This window comes from Adiantum capillus-veneris, chromosome 2, assembly GCF_014529385.1.
Source record: "Adiantum capillus-veneris isolate H3 chromosome 2, ASM1452938v2, whole genome shotgun sequence".
NCBI lineage: Eukaryota > Viridiplantae > Streptophyta > Polypodiopsida > Polypodiales > Pteridaceae > Adiantum > Adiantum capillus-veneris.
The window spans coordinates 168954836-168969192 of NC_140932.1; positions in this window are offsets into that span (position 1 = coordinate 168954836).

Genomic DNA, 14357 nt, shown 5'->3' on the forward strand with positions numbered 1-14357 from the left:
TCAGTTTTGGTGAAATTTGGATCACAAAAGTGAGACTTAAGCCAGATTCTTGAAATCAGAGTCTGCGGACACAAAACAGTTGATAAACTTGATCATATTTTGTCCAAACTTGATGAAACTTGTCCAGGGACTTTAACAGGTTGTATACTTGCCAATCCAATCCAAAAAGTGCAAAAAACTTGTAAAAGTAAATAGTCTCGATTATTTACTACTGCTACCCAGGGATATCAGTCTTGACTTTTGAACTTATACAGTGTTAGACTAATATAATACAAAGCCACCGGGCGATTTTGGGTTCAATCGGATCAGAATTGGTACACATTCACTCAGTTTCTAGGTTGCAAATTAAATCTTTGATTTTTTGCTAAAGACGAATCTGAAAGTAAATCACGAGAGTTAGCAAAAACTCTACTGTCTTTATAGAAGAATAGCTAACTTGATCAAATTTGTTTAGGAATCGTGTTGTAGACGAGGAATCAATGGCTTGACAGAAAGTTGATCGAATCAAGTGGAAATTGACGACAAGTCAATTCAAAGGTAAGTACTCTAACCAGGGCTTCATAAGTCTATATGAACCTTAGATCTGGTCATGTACTAGGAAATCAGGGCATACTCAGAGAAACCTCTAGTAGAGTATCCACCGAAGACAACGTGAATCAAGGCAATTCCTTGCACACAATTCTTGAAGAAGTCTCCGACACTTTTTCAGATTCAACATCTGAAATGCCTTCTTATTCGGCTCACTCGAAAATTGGAACGACAATGTGCTATAAGCATATACTCTCTTTTTACAAGACTAACCGCCATGGAGCCCAGGTTTACTTAGACCCTAATAAGGAGTATGATATTCGCATTGATGACCATGGTATTGAGTTCGAAGAAGAGATTAGGGAAAACAAACAAGGAAAAATATACATGGACAAAAACGAAACTCGGTATGTACAAGTCAAAAACCCTGATGTGGTAGACAAATGGGGATTAGAAGTAAACACCATAATCCCAGATATGTCAGCAAAAGAAGGACCACCAACTTTAGAATTCGAGGGATACGATCAAGTAGATTTGAAACCTTTGAAACGGCTTAGTACGAAAAATCCTAGGATCAGAGTCTATTGTTGGAAGATAGAAACACAAAAGATCTTTTGTGGACTTTGCATGCCAAACCAGGACAACTAATGGCCATGAAGATCATCTATATCTTGAAGATCAAAGATAAGGAATCAACAGACCTACCAACCTACATGTTTAGGGATTGTTATAACAACAACTTTGTTATGGTGACTCCCGAGGAGGTAGAACAAACCAAATACCAAGGGTATTCCATAAGGGATTGGATATTAGGACAAGGACCAGAAACAATTCCAAGAGATGAACACCGTGAGAGATTATCTGAGAGTAATGTGAAGAAACCAGAAACCACCTCATCACGTAGAAAACCGGGTGACACTAAGGCCAGTCCAAGGCTACATGAGTCACTATTTCCAACAGACTGGTTTAAAGGACTCGGAACAGGACCAACTGCCAGGAGACCGGGAGTTGAACCAAACAGACATATCAAACCAGCTGATTTTCAAAAATGGGTCAGAAAATACAGTGGATCAGGAGATCCATACGACCACTTAGCAAGCTTTAAGCAAGTGCTAAGAGCAAAACGTATATTCGATTTCCATACTCAATTCGAGGGGTTTGGAATGACATTAGAAGGAAAAGCATTGACGTGGTTCCAAAACATGCCACCAAGGTCAATCATGGACTTGAACACATTAGCTCAAGGATTTGTAGCTGCTTGTTCCAAAATGGGGATCAAACATAATACGGTAACTCAAATCTACAACTTTAAACAGAAACATGGTGAGTCTATTAGGGATTGTGCAACTCGAATGAAACAATACATTGCCTAGGGCTAGAGATACCTGCAGAAGAATGCCTCGTATCTTTGTTTCTAGAGGGACTGCTAAACAAAGAACTTCATGCTATACTCTATAGTAAGAAGCATACAACCCTAGAAGAGCGTGTGTCAGAAGGAGACAATTGCGATATTTTTAACGAAGAAGATGTCCCTAAGGATAACCAAAGTGAGAAAACAGTGTCCACTAAACCAGCACAAGTGGGAACGGCTATTGCAGCATCACTTTTAGCCATAGAAGACATGCTCAAAAGGATGAATGACATGATGAACAACATGCAAAAAGCACCTATGAGGGGACCGGGACAAGGGATACCTCAATAGAGACAACCAATTAGGCCACAAAAATGGTGTGCAATTGAGGGTAAATGGACCAACCATGAGACCCACGAGTGCTACTTCAGACCAAAGTATGATGGCAATATTCAGTATGTGCCTATGAGGCCACAAGGACAACCCATGTACTGATATCAGCCTAATATGGCCCAAGCTCAAAGACCACCAATGGGGTATGGAAAGACCTCAACATGTATTGGGACAACAACCTCCGTACCCAGGACATAATGTAGTGCCTGTAAAGTACATGCACTCAGAAGGAGTCATAGATGAGTAAGCATTAGTGCCTGTTACACCCTATGCGGAGCCTAGTTTATCTACAGTAATGGTAGAAGGAGATTGGTATAATTCACATCCACCACCAATGGACGAAATTGCGACTTATGCTCCACTAGAGCTCGCACCAATGTATTATGTAGCTAATCAAGGTGTCAGACCTCCCATGGTAAGACCCATGATTAAGCCAAGAACAGGAAACTATCATAGTTGTGGTGCAGATCACCATTGGAAAAATGAATGTCCAAAGCTTGACAAAAACCTCAAGCCAGTTGAAGCCTATTGCATACAATGTTGCAAAAATGGAGGACATTTTTTGAAAGATTGTCCTAAAAATCCTTTAAACAAGGGTAAAACAATACTAAACGTAGTCCAGGTGATACCTAGTAGCTCATCAGAGAGTGAACCGATTATTCCAATCAAGGTAATCACTAGAGCCCAGGCCAAGAAAAAGAAACACAACTCTGATGATGATTCAGAAAATACGAAAGTTTCCTCTCAAAGAATCAAAAGAAGGAGAAGCAAAAGATATGAGATGAGAAAACAAAAACAACGGGTTGAAATCGAGGAGAAAGCAAAAAAGCTATTCCAGGAAAAGTTGAAAGAAACTGGAAGTGAAATCAAGGAAACAACCATGAAGTCTGGAGGATCCATTCTGGTCAATAAAATTTTTGAGCCTTTTAACGCCGCCTTCAAAAGCCTACCAAGCAAGACTTAGAGCAGGCCAAAACATGGAAAACAAATGGAAAAAACTATCCTTCTCCAGACATGGAAGCAGTTAAGCTGGAAGCTTATCAAAAAAATTGGTAAGAATCACGCAAGAAATGTTGGAAACACAAAAACCAAGCTTGAAAGTATTGCAAAACCTGAGGAGCTTGTGGCAAGAGACACTAAAGAAAAACCCGATGTGGTGGAAGAACCTCACCTTGAAACAAAAGAATCAAACTTATAGTGTCGGACATCGAAGATGCCTTAGACGGAATTCCATTCGTAGAGGAAGATTGGCCAGGACACTTATGGAAAAAGTTAGAGAGATCAATGATGGGAGCCTAACTCTAAAGTCATCTCCTATAGAGGAAATCTGGTTGGATAACCTTCATACTGATATGAACATGGATGTACAATCCTTGTACGGGGATTGCGGATCTGAAGCTTTTGGAATATCGTAACCATTGACCTTGAAAACATTACCCCTCTTACTTGGGAGATAACGAAGATGAATCCATAGTGTGTAAGAACACTCAAGTAAAGAGAGCTAAACAGACCCTAGAAGTAGACAACATTCATTCAATCATGTCTACACCCATCCAATGCACTCTTACCTTGGGAGAACTGCTAAAATTCAGACCATAGTTATGGAATGATCTATACAGAAAACCCTAGAGAAGGTGGGGATAACGGGGCTAATCTCAAAAAATTTGGGAAAATTGAAAAACGAAATGGACAACAAAGAGATTCGATCTATTCCCATGAGCAAAGTCGGAGAATATTATGAAGGGAAAGAAGGAAACACCACCCTTCCAGTGAAATATAATGACATTGGAACCATGGCGATACTGGATAGTGGAGCAGGAAAAGCCATAGCCACGAAAGCAGTATGGGAATCCTGGGGACAACCAGCCATTAGACAAACTTAAATCAAATTGCAATTGGATGACGGACACATTGAGACACCATTAGGGCTGCTTGAAAAGGTGATAGTCAATTCCTGTAGAATTGAATATCAACACACTTTTGCCATAGTAGACTTTGGAAAAAACTCAATTATGAAATCATATTGAGAAGACCTTTCATGCGATAGGTACATCTTATCCAAGATTGGGGAAACAATTATCTATACTTAAAGCAAGTGGGATCTATAACAAGAGTAAATCTAAAAGATCACACTTATAGAGATGTCTTGAAAACATTCATACATGAGTTTGATTCAATCTCTTCGGCTGAAACTAAGCTTCCATCCTGGTTAAATAAAGACACTCCTATTTGGATATGTGGAGCATCAGAAAATGGAAGTTTAAGACGAGAAGAATGTATTCTAGAAAGGGACTGCACAGACGAAGCCTATGTACTTGAACCCTTTCCAGAGCATTTGTTTGAGCCATTTGAGTGGACTCAAATTTAGCGACCATGGATGTATGTGTGAATACGTCTATGCCTACTCAATTTTGCAATGAGGATGGCTATGACATAATTCCCATCCAAATGATTTCAATCCTCAACATTGAAGACGAAGATGAGGAACCCAAGGATTTGATGAAAGCTCAACAAGTCTTTTCAGACCTCTACTACGATGCAACAGATGAGTTAGATGAACACTCAGCTACACCAGAAGATTCGGTGTCAGAAAAAGAACATGTGAGAGCTAAGCTACTCTTGAAAGGAGGGGAGGAAAAGTTTTTTGACTTTCCCAACGAGAAATCGAGAAGACAAAAATGGTATAGATGGAAAAGAGACACCATAAACATGAAAACACGACCTATGCCATCAGTCTCCAGTAGAACACAATTCATGATACAGATAGATGCAAATGATTGTGTCAAGGAAAAAATCACTAGCAGATATCCTTCAAACAAAAATTTAAAATGTCTAAAATATCGAGAAAATCAAGGAAGGATACTAAAGTAAACCCACAGGATAAGAAACCACTCATGACACGTGTCGAGCGGAAAAAGATATATCAAGAGTTGAAAAAATCTCTAAAGGAGATATACAACCGAAATGGAAACCACAAAAGAGGATGGTAAGGATGTAATGAGTGTTACATCCCATTACAAAAACTATACTCTCCAAAATAGAAAAATCATAGTCAAACAACCTGCTAGGGAACTATGGAAGCAGGGCGAGTCCTATGAAGGACCTGAAAATGCTAAAAAGATAAACCTGGCTGAACCAGGAGAAGAGCCTAGACCTGCTTACATTGCGAATGACCTAGTAGAGAAATAAGAAGAGATTTTGCTAAACTTGCTCAAGGAATACCGAGATATCTTTGCTTGGTCTTACAAGGATCTCAAGGGTGTTGATCCAGAGATCAGTCAACATACCATACCCATGAGAGATGATGAGAAACCAAGTAGACAAAGGCCATACAAGTATAATGAAACATTTGCCAAGAAGATAAAAGAAGAGAATAAAAAACTAAAGGAATCCAAATTCATTTACGACATTGAACACACAGATTGGGTGTCTCCAATTGTGGTAGTACCCAAGAAGAATGGAAAATTATGAGTATGTGTTAATCTGAAAAAAGTAAATGCAGCTACCATTAGAGACAACTTTCCTCTTCCAATCACTGAGCATGTTTTAGAACGAGTTACAAGAAAAGAAGCTTACAGCTTCTTAGATGGCTTTTCGGGATACAATCAACTTTTGGTTGACCCAAAAGATCAGCATAAAACTGTTTTTGCAACAGAATGGGGTATTTTTACCTATCAGGTTTTGCCGTTTGGATTAACTAATGCTCGAGCCACATTTCAAAGGTTGATGATCCATGCTTTTAAAGAATATCTTAGGAAATTCTTAGAAGTATATATGGATGATCTATGCGTACATTCATCAATCCGGGCTGATCATTTTGAACACCTTAATGTAGACTTTATATAATTTGCTTAAATCTTGAAAAGTGCACATTCATGGGTAGACAAGGAAAAATTCTTGGACATATAGTGTCTAAAAATATCATAGCTACTGATATTGAAAAAAATCATGTCATTGCTGATTTTCCTAGACCAACAACAGTCAAGGGGGTACAAGCCTTCATGGAGCATTGTGGATATTATGAACGGTTCATCTACATGTACGCTATAATTGCAAAACCCATGTATACCTTGATTACACACTTTGAGTGGACCGAGGCATGTGAAGAATCCTTTATGAAGCTTAAGCAAGCTCTCACCCAGCTCCAATATTGAAAGCACTAGATTGGAATAAGATATTCCACATACATATAGATGCTTCCAATTTTGCTATCGGTTGTATACTAGTTGTAACATTTAATGGCCTAATAACTTGTGTGTAGCGGAAATTAGCATGAACATAGTGGGCATTTCATTAGAATAGATTCCTAATGAGAATTACAAGAGTGCTTGGGTGGAGAGAGCAACAAAAAGCATAACACCTAGTTAGATAGCATGAATAATACTTTCAAAAGAGAGAGAAATTAAGCAATTGACAATAGTTGAGGACCGGATTTGCATGGAGCCGGTCCCCCCTCCAAAAGGTTTTGTATTATGGTTTCTCCCATCAAGAGAGACATTGTACAATACAATTCTTTGTGTTCCTTCAAGACTAGCTAGTGCAATGAAGATGAAAGCTTCATGCACCAAGAAAAACACTTAGCAAACACAACTTTGATTATCCCCGGTCTCAGACCCAAGATCTCACACACCTTCGAAGATGGTGAGAGCTAGTAGGGTATGAGAGTAGATTGAGAGGAAGAAGGAGTATCTTACGAGAAAGATGTACATCTCCTCACATAATCACTCATATTAGCATACCTTAGCTTAGTAATTAGCATGGTAGAGGAGATGAGCATGCATTTAAGCTTGGCTCTTGGTTGGATTTGCATCCACATGCCAAGAGTGTGTCGATGCAGGCTTCTATCTCACAAGCTTGGAGTAGGTGATGAGCTCTCCAATAAAGCTTGGGAAGAGATAGTCTTCTTTACTTCTCACATAGGCTGTGTGAGAGTGTGTGTGTGTGATAATGCCTTGCAAAAATCATCCCCTCTCTCTCTCTTGGGCGAGCCCTCTTGCTATTTGCTCTTGCTTTTTCCATTGGCCCTCCCAAGTCAAGCCAATGATTATTAAGCAGCATAAGTGATAGCCTATTGACATGTGTCCCCCTTTCCCCTTTTGTGAGAGCTTTAGGTAATTTAATAATTAAACTAAACTCTCATTGGACCCCTTTGCCTCCTGGCCAATAGGAATCAGGCAAGCCATTGGGCTGCTGAATGCTCATTGGACCCCTTGGGAGACTGTCCAATAGTCTTCTAGAGGACTTAATTCTCATTGGTTCTTTTATTAAGTGTTTTTAAATTAATTAAACTAGATTTACTCTAGCCTAAATCTCATTGGTCCACCTCCAAGGCCATCCAATAGGAATTGGGCACACCTTGTGGGCATCTGGGCTAGGGAGCTGACATGTGTCCCTGATTCCCTTTGTGTAAAGGGAGCTGTGTGTGTGTGTGTGCGTGTGACTTTCTCTCTCATCCCCTACTCCCAAGGCTCGCCCCCTCCTATGTAGGGATTTGAAAAGACTTTTTGGTCACACACAAAGCATCCAATTTCCCTAGGGTTGACCTTTGGACACAACCTTTGAATTTTGGAACCTTAGCATTTTGGAAGTCTTAATGGGCTGAACCTTAGGGTCTTTTTAGCCCATTGTTGAATATGGATCTTTTGCAGATGGCCCCCCCTTTGGATCCCTATTTTACCTCCTTTGGATCCCTACTGTGGCCAGTCTGCTAGCTTAACCAATATTCTAGCTTTTTCTCCCCTGGCACTTCTCCACATTAAATGATCAGTTTAATATGAGAAAATCATTTAGGAGAATTAGATAGTGATTATTATGACATTACCTCTCTCTTGAAATCATAGTCGTCCTCGATTATGGTGTAGAGAAGATAAAGCATATTCATGAGTCCTTTTCTTAGCGGGTAGAGGATCCCTATGTTACCCTACGACATCATTCCAGAATGGATGACTAGTCCATTTGGTGCTTGAGAGCCTGAGGCTTCCGCAAGCATGTCTGCACATTAGTCCTATCAATCTTCCATAGTAGAGTGACAAGCTCTACTTGGTGTTTGGGAGACGTCGTCTCCGCAAACTTGATCTAAGCATGCATACTACTTCATTTTTGTGCACAATACATTTGCTTACTCTTGGGAAGCATTGTAAGTGTTAGGAAATAAGACGTAGCTAAATAGATAATTGAGTAGATTACTTAATGGAGAGAGACAGATTTATATACACGAGATTATAGAGTAGAGAGAGAGAGAGAGAGAGTACACACGATATACGTGGTTCACCCAATGTGGGCTACGTCCACGGGAAAGCAGCCACTCAATGGCTTTAGTACTTCAAAACAAGAAGTAGTTTACAAAGGGATTATACCCTTAATGGAGCTCCCGCCTTGCTTCACTCTCACCACCTCACCACTCACATTGTTGCATCAACTTCCACATATGAAATGTGTGTAGAATGGCCCTCATTTATAGGCACAAAAGGGCTGCCTCTCTTATGAGAGATAGCCATGGTAGGCTCTTGTGCGAATAAGTCCAAATCAGACCCTCCAATCCGCCCATGTGTGGGCCCCCCGAGGGGGGGGGGGGGGCCTTGAGAAGCCATGTTCGCATTTTGAATTTGGCCACCGCCATTGAATTCAGCCACCGGCCATTGACTTACGACCACCGGCCAAACGACCGGTTGTTTCCGAACACTTTCCGGCCGCCGTCCGGCCATAATATTCCGGCGAAAAGAATATTCCGGGGGAAAAAAGTCTCAGGGGCCTCCGCCCCCGAGGCCTCTTAAGTTGCCCTGTTTTGTTCGTGAAAATTTTTGGTTTCCGGTGAGTGATTTTCCTTCACGCACGATGGCTTCTCCTCATAATGGGGCCTTAAAATGTGCGCTTTTACCACAGAAAATTACAAGGGTAAATCAGGCTCCATACTTAATAGTAAGCATTGACAAGGTTTATGTTATCCTTTAATTGTATGCCTTGCATCCATTTAGCATCTTCAAAAGGATAATTCTTAAACTTAATAAGATATCGTCGGCGGATAGTCTTACAGCCTCTTAGTACCTTGTCTTCATGTGGGAGAATGGACTCGGGCTGCAGCACCTCCTCTTGGTCCTCGATCTCCGGTGGGTCTTCAATAGTTGGTTCTTGAGGTGGCTCTCCTTTGTAAGGCTTGAACACGCTCACATGGAAAGCATTGTGTATGAGCCAATGATTGGGCAACTTGAGTTGATAGGCCATCTCATTGATTGGCCTAAGAATCTGGAAGGGACCATAGTACCTTTTTGCTAGCTTAGCATAGTACTTTTGGTGGCCCGTAGGATTCTTGCCCATCGTGTGCCTCAATCGAGCCTGGGAAACTTTAACAAGACCCAATCGTTTTCTTTAAAGGCTTGGTCTTCTGTGCTTGTCAGCAGCAGCCTTTTGCCTTTGCTGTGAGATAGAGATAGCATCCTTAATCTTTTGAAAGATTCTTTTTGTAGGTCTGGCTATACTCATCTGCAAAAGCGAAGATCTTCCCATGTAACTTAAGTAGCAAGGGACTTTTTTTCCCGTGGAAGTATGTACAATGTTATTGTAAGCATACCACACAAGGGTAAGTACTTCTCCATTGGGATCTTGATCTACTTCCGTTACATAGGCTTTTAGTAGATCGGAATGGTTAGGTTAGCTATTTCACTTTGGCCATCCGTTTGTGGATGAATAGGCGAAGAGAAGTTTAACCTTGTTCCTAGATTCTCAAAGAGACCCTTCAGAAATTACTGGTCATTCTAGGATCTCTATCCGACACTATGGACATTGGCAAGCCATGGTACTTGAAAATTTGTGAAATGAAGAGGGTTGCCATTTGATGGGCTTTGATAGTCTTTTTGACAGGTATAAAATGAGCTGTTTACTGAACTGTCTACTATCGTCCATATTCCTGTATTCCCATGGATAGACTTAGGCAATCCAAAGATAAAATCCATGGATATGCTCTCCCATGGTGAATTAGGGATTGGCAAAGGTTGAAGCAATCCAAGTTGCTTCCCTCTATCAAATTTTGTCTTTTGGCATACCACACATTTAGAAACATACTCTTGTATGTTCACTTTCATGGTAGGCCAATAGAAATATGTTTCAATTCCCTTTAAGGTAGACTGAATCCCCCTATGCCCCGCATAAGGTGGAGCATGAGATTCATACATTACTTTCTCACGTAGTGAGTTAGTAACACATAGTCTATTGACGTAGAGGAGATAACCATCTTGTAAAGTAAATGGTTCTTCTTTCTTCCCTAATGCAAGGGCTGAAATCACATCTCTAAAATCGGGATCAATAGCGTACTCATCTATCATTAAAGATAGATCATTGTGAGTTGCTATGGAAACCGCATTCACTCTCGGCCGTCTTGAGAGTGCATCAGCTACTTGATTATGCTTGCCAGCAATGTGAGCAATATGAAAATGAAATTGCGAAAGGAAATTTTTCCCACCTCATTGTTTGTCGGAGAGATTGGTCTGCGTCATGAAGTACTTAAGACTTTGGTGATCCGTTCGCAGAATGAAAGGAGTCCCCAATAAATAGTGCTTCCATGAGTCTAAGGCATGTAGAACTGCAAGGAGTCCTTTTCGTATATGCCTAGAGCTTGCTCAACAGGGTTGAGCCTTCGACTCTCATAGTGTAAGGTCTCCGACCCGAGCTAAAAGAGCACCATTGTACCATGAAATGAACATAATGAAAAAAGTTACTATTTTTAGTAGTTTTCCGAATTCTGTCAGTGCCATGATGTTTAGAATTTTTTAAAGATTCGAAATGTGAATTAAAATAATTTTGTAAAAACATTCCAAAAATAGTAAGTTTTTGGTCACCCGACCCGTTCAGTTTTGACCGTCTCGAAAAACTACACTCGTACCCCGAATTTGGAAAAAAATGCATTTTCGGACCCCGAGGGCTGCTAAATATGGCAGGTACTTGGACCAGTACGCCTTAGTTAGAGCTTAGTATAGAAATTTACGGCATTAAATTCCGACTCGTATGGGCCGTTTTAGCCTAAAACCAATGTTTCCTAAAGTTGTGCGGAGAGGCACCGGGGCTCGAGGCTATGCGGAGCAGGTTCCAGGCCACTCTGAGCCAGCTTTAGTAGCTAGGGGGCGCCCTCTTGTCTTGTGGAGTTGTGGGTGATTTTCCAAGCTTGAGAGAGTGAGTGTGAGAGCCAGTTAGACTAGCTAACTGGACACTTGGTGGGAAGGTAACTAGACTTGCCAATGCATGAAGTGAGTGCTCACTCAGATGTTATAGCAGCTAGGTTCGATTTTCAGCTTGAAGGAGCTATTTAAAGGTGTGCTCACACACACACACACACACACACAACAAACACAGTACACACACACACACACACACACACTTGGGGAGGTGCTGCCGGCACACACAATTTTTGAAGGAGAAGCAAAGGAGGGAAGTGCTGCCGAATTATCATCTTGAGAACTCATTTGGATCAGAAAATAGAGAGGATTTTAAGCCCCTAATCACGGTAATCATGGTTTAATTTCTGCTCTTCTGTAATTCTCTTCATTATTCTCGTAATCCTCGTGTCTACTATGCTTAATCCTAGCTATAATTCCCAATAGCTGCTCTCTAATTTTACATAGCTATACTCCATTACATAATCATCATCCAATTAGCTAATTTATGCAGCCATTCATTACTCTTAATCAATGATAATACATGATTAGGAGAGATTTCTCTCTCTAGGTAGCATAGTTAATAAATTGTCATTCGGGGTAATAATGTAGATTTAATTAAGTTAGATTCAATTTTCTCACACATTAAGATGTCATTAAGGCAAAATTAATCCATCATTAGGCCACTAAGAAGAGAATTTTCTATCACGTATGCATGCGGTAACTCTGAGTCTTTCTAATTGCACTAGGAAGTGATTGAGCTTGTTTAATTCATCTCTCTTGTAAATTAATTAGTAAAATTCTGAAATTCTTAATCATCTAGCAAGTGATTAACTTAGAAGCGGTTCCCAAGGACAAGTAAAGTATTACCCATAAAATTACTAGGTCTCGAAGGAAAAATCTAACCCTCTTGCATAAGGAGGATTGTTCAATGATTCTAATCTGCCATTTGGATTGTTATGATGCTCTCGGACCTTAGCTCTTTCCTTCAAGTTTATCATTTAAAGAAGTGAGTATAAAATGGCCCCGGTTAAGAGAACTCGCTTCAGTGGTGCCCACGACCGCGAGGCGGGAACTAGCAATGTGAATGGAAAAGGAAAAGTCCTATGGACGAACAAGCACCGGCCATCTCACGAGCCATCGATGAAGAAATGGAAGAGGTAGGTCACAATTTTATTCAAGTTGTTTAATTTAACATTACACACGTTTAGCTAGGAAAGAACATATCTCCAAACATGTTGGAGAAATCCGACGAAAACCTCGGCATTTGAATTCATTTGTATATTAAAGTCTAAAGTAGGAAAGAAATGATTAACGGATATACTATTTGCAATAGGAAAGAATGTCTGCTAGGGAAAATTTAGTTCAGCATGTTCATTCTATTTCCAATGTTGAATTAGTCATGAACCCCCTCCTGATCACAGGGGGCAGAGTTCTTGGTTAAGGGACTCTTGAATCCACATCTGCTGGTTAAGCGGTGGATACCCACGTCTGCTGATTAAGTGGTGGGAACCCACGTCTGCTGGTTAAGCGGTGGGAATGTCCATGTCGTGCTTTCTATGCGGTGGACATACCTAGTTGTATGGCATCTAGGCGACAACGAGAGGAGGAAACTCTCGCTGGAGGGGGGATGTTGTACCTCCAGAACATTGGAATTTAATGAATAAGTTTGAGTAGAATTTTTACTAGAACTCTGTCTTGGTGCCGCTTTGCAATACTGATTGAAGGGCTGTCTTAACGAACATTGTGATTCGGAATCTAATCAAGGAATGTTTATGTTGAACAATCATGTGTGGTAGTAATTAGGACACACAAGGAAGTGTGAGTGTGGGGGTGGAAAGTGGGGCTTGCCAATGCCTATGAGAAGGGTGGTCTCGATTGGTCAGGAACTCTCTATCCCATACTGTTTAAATCGACACTAGTAATACTCATTGCCCCTAGAGCGGCGAAGTCTCAAGTGTATGTGCCTCTGAAACATGGGAAAAAAGGCACTCGAGATTTCTTTCCTCTTGGAAGGTGGGTCTTAGGATTGCTAGATAGGTTAAGTACGCTTCCCCTGCGAGGTGGAGCTAGATCTCATTACTAGTAGGCTCGAACTCAACTCACTTTGTGATGAGAGATCGTCCGCTAGTTGAACCCTGAACCACTTTGTTTGCTTCCGCTATAGATCTAGTGGCCACCAGGTTTACCATCAGATCCGCCGTTTGATACGGCTGGGTGGGGACCTCACACATAGCCTATGGCGTGCCCTTCTTGGAGCAAAACAGCTCCAAGGCAATCACCACAATCATCACATTAGACCTCAAATGGTTTTGAGAGATCCGGTAGTGTAAGCACAGGTTGAGAGATAAGCTTTTCGAAAGCATTGTGCTCCTTAGCAGACCATGTATACCTAACGCTTTTCTTTGTTAGGTCATGTAATGGTCCCACAATTTGTGAGAACTTTTCTATGAAGCTTCTATAGTATGCACACATACCTATAAAGCTTCTTAGTTCATGAAGATTCCTTGGTTTAGGCCATCCTTTTATTACCTCTAACTTTGATGGATCCATTTGGATGCCATCTTGAGAGATAATGTGACCTAAATACTGAATCTCTTGCAAGAAAAAATCACTTTTCTTTCGATTAACATAAATTTTATTCTCTCTCTGAAAACTTGAAATATTACCTGGAGGTGTTGCTTGTGTTCGTCTAATGAATTAGAGTAGATGATAATATCATCAAAGAACACTCCAGTGAAGGTTCGATGAGGCCTGAACAGCTTCTCCATCAAGCGGTTGAATGTGGCTGGTGCATTGGTCAAGCCAAAAGGCATGACAATGTATTCGTAAAGACCAAATGTGGTGCGAAATGCGGTCTTTACAATGTCCTGATCAACTATCCTTATTTGATGATAGCCAATTTTTAGGTCAATCCTATTGAAGTAGGTCGATCCTTGTAG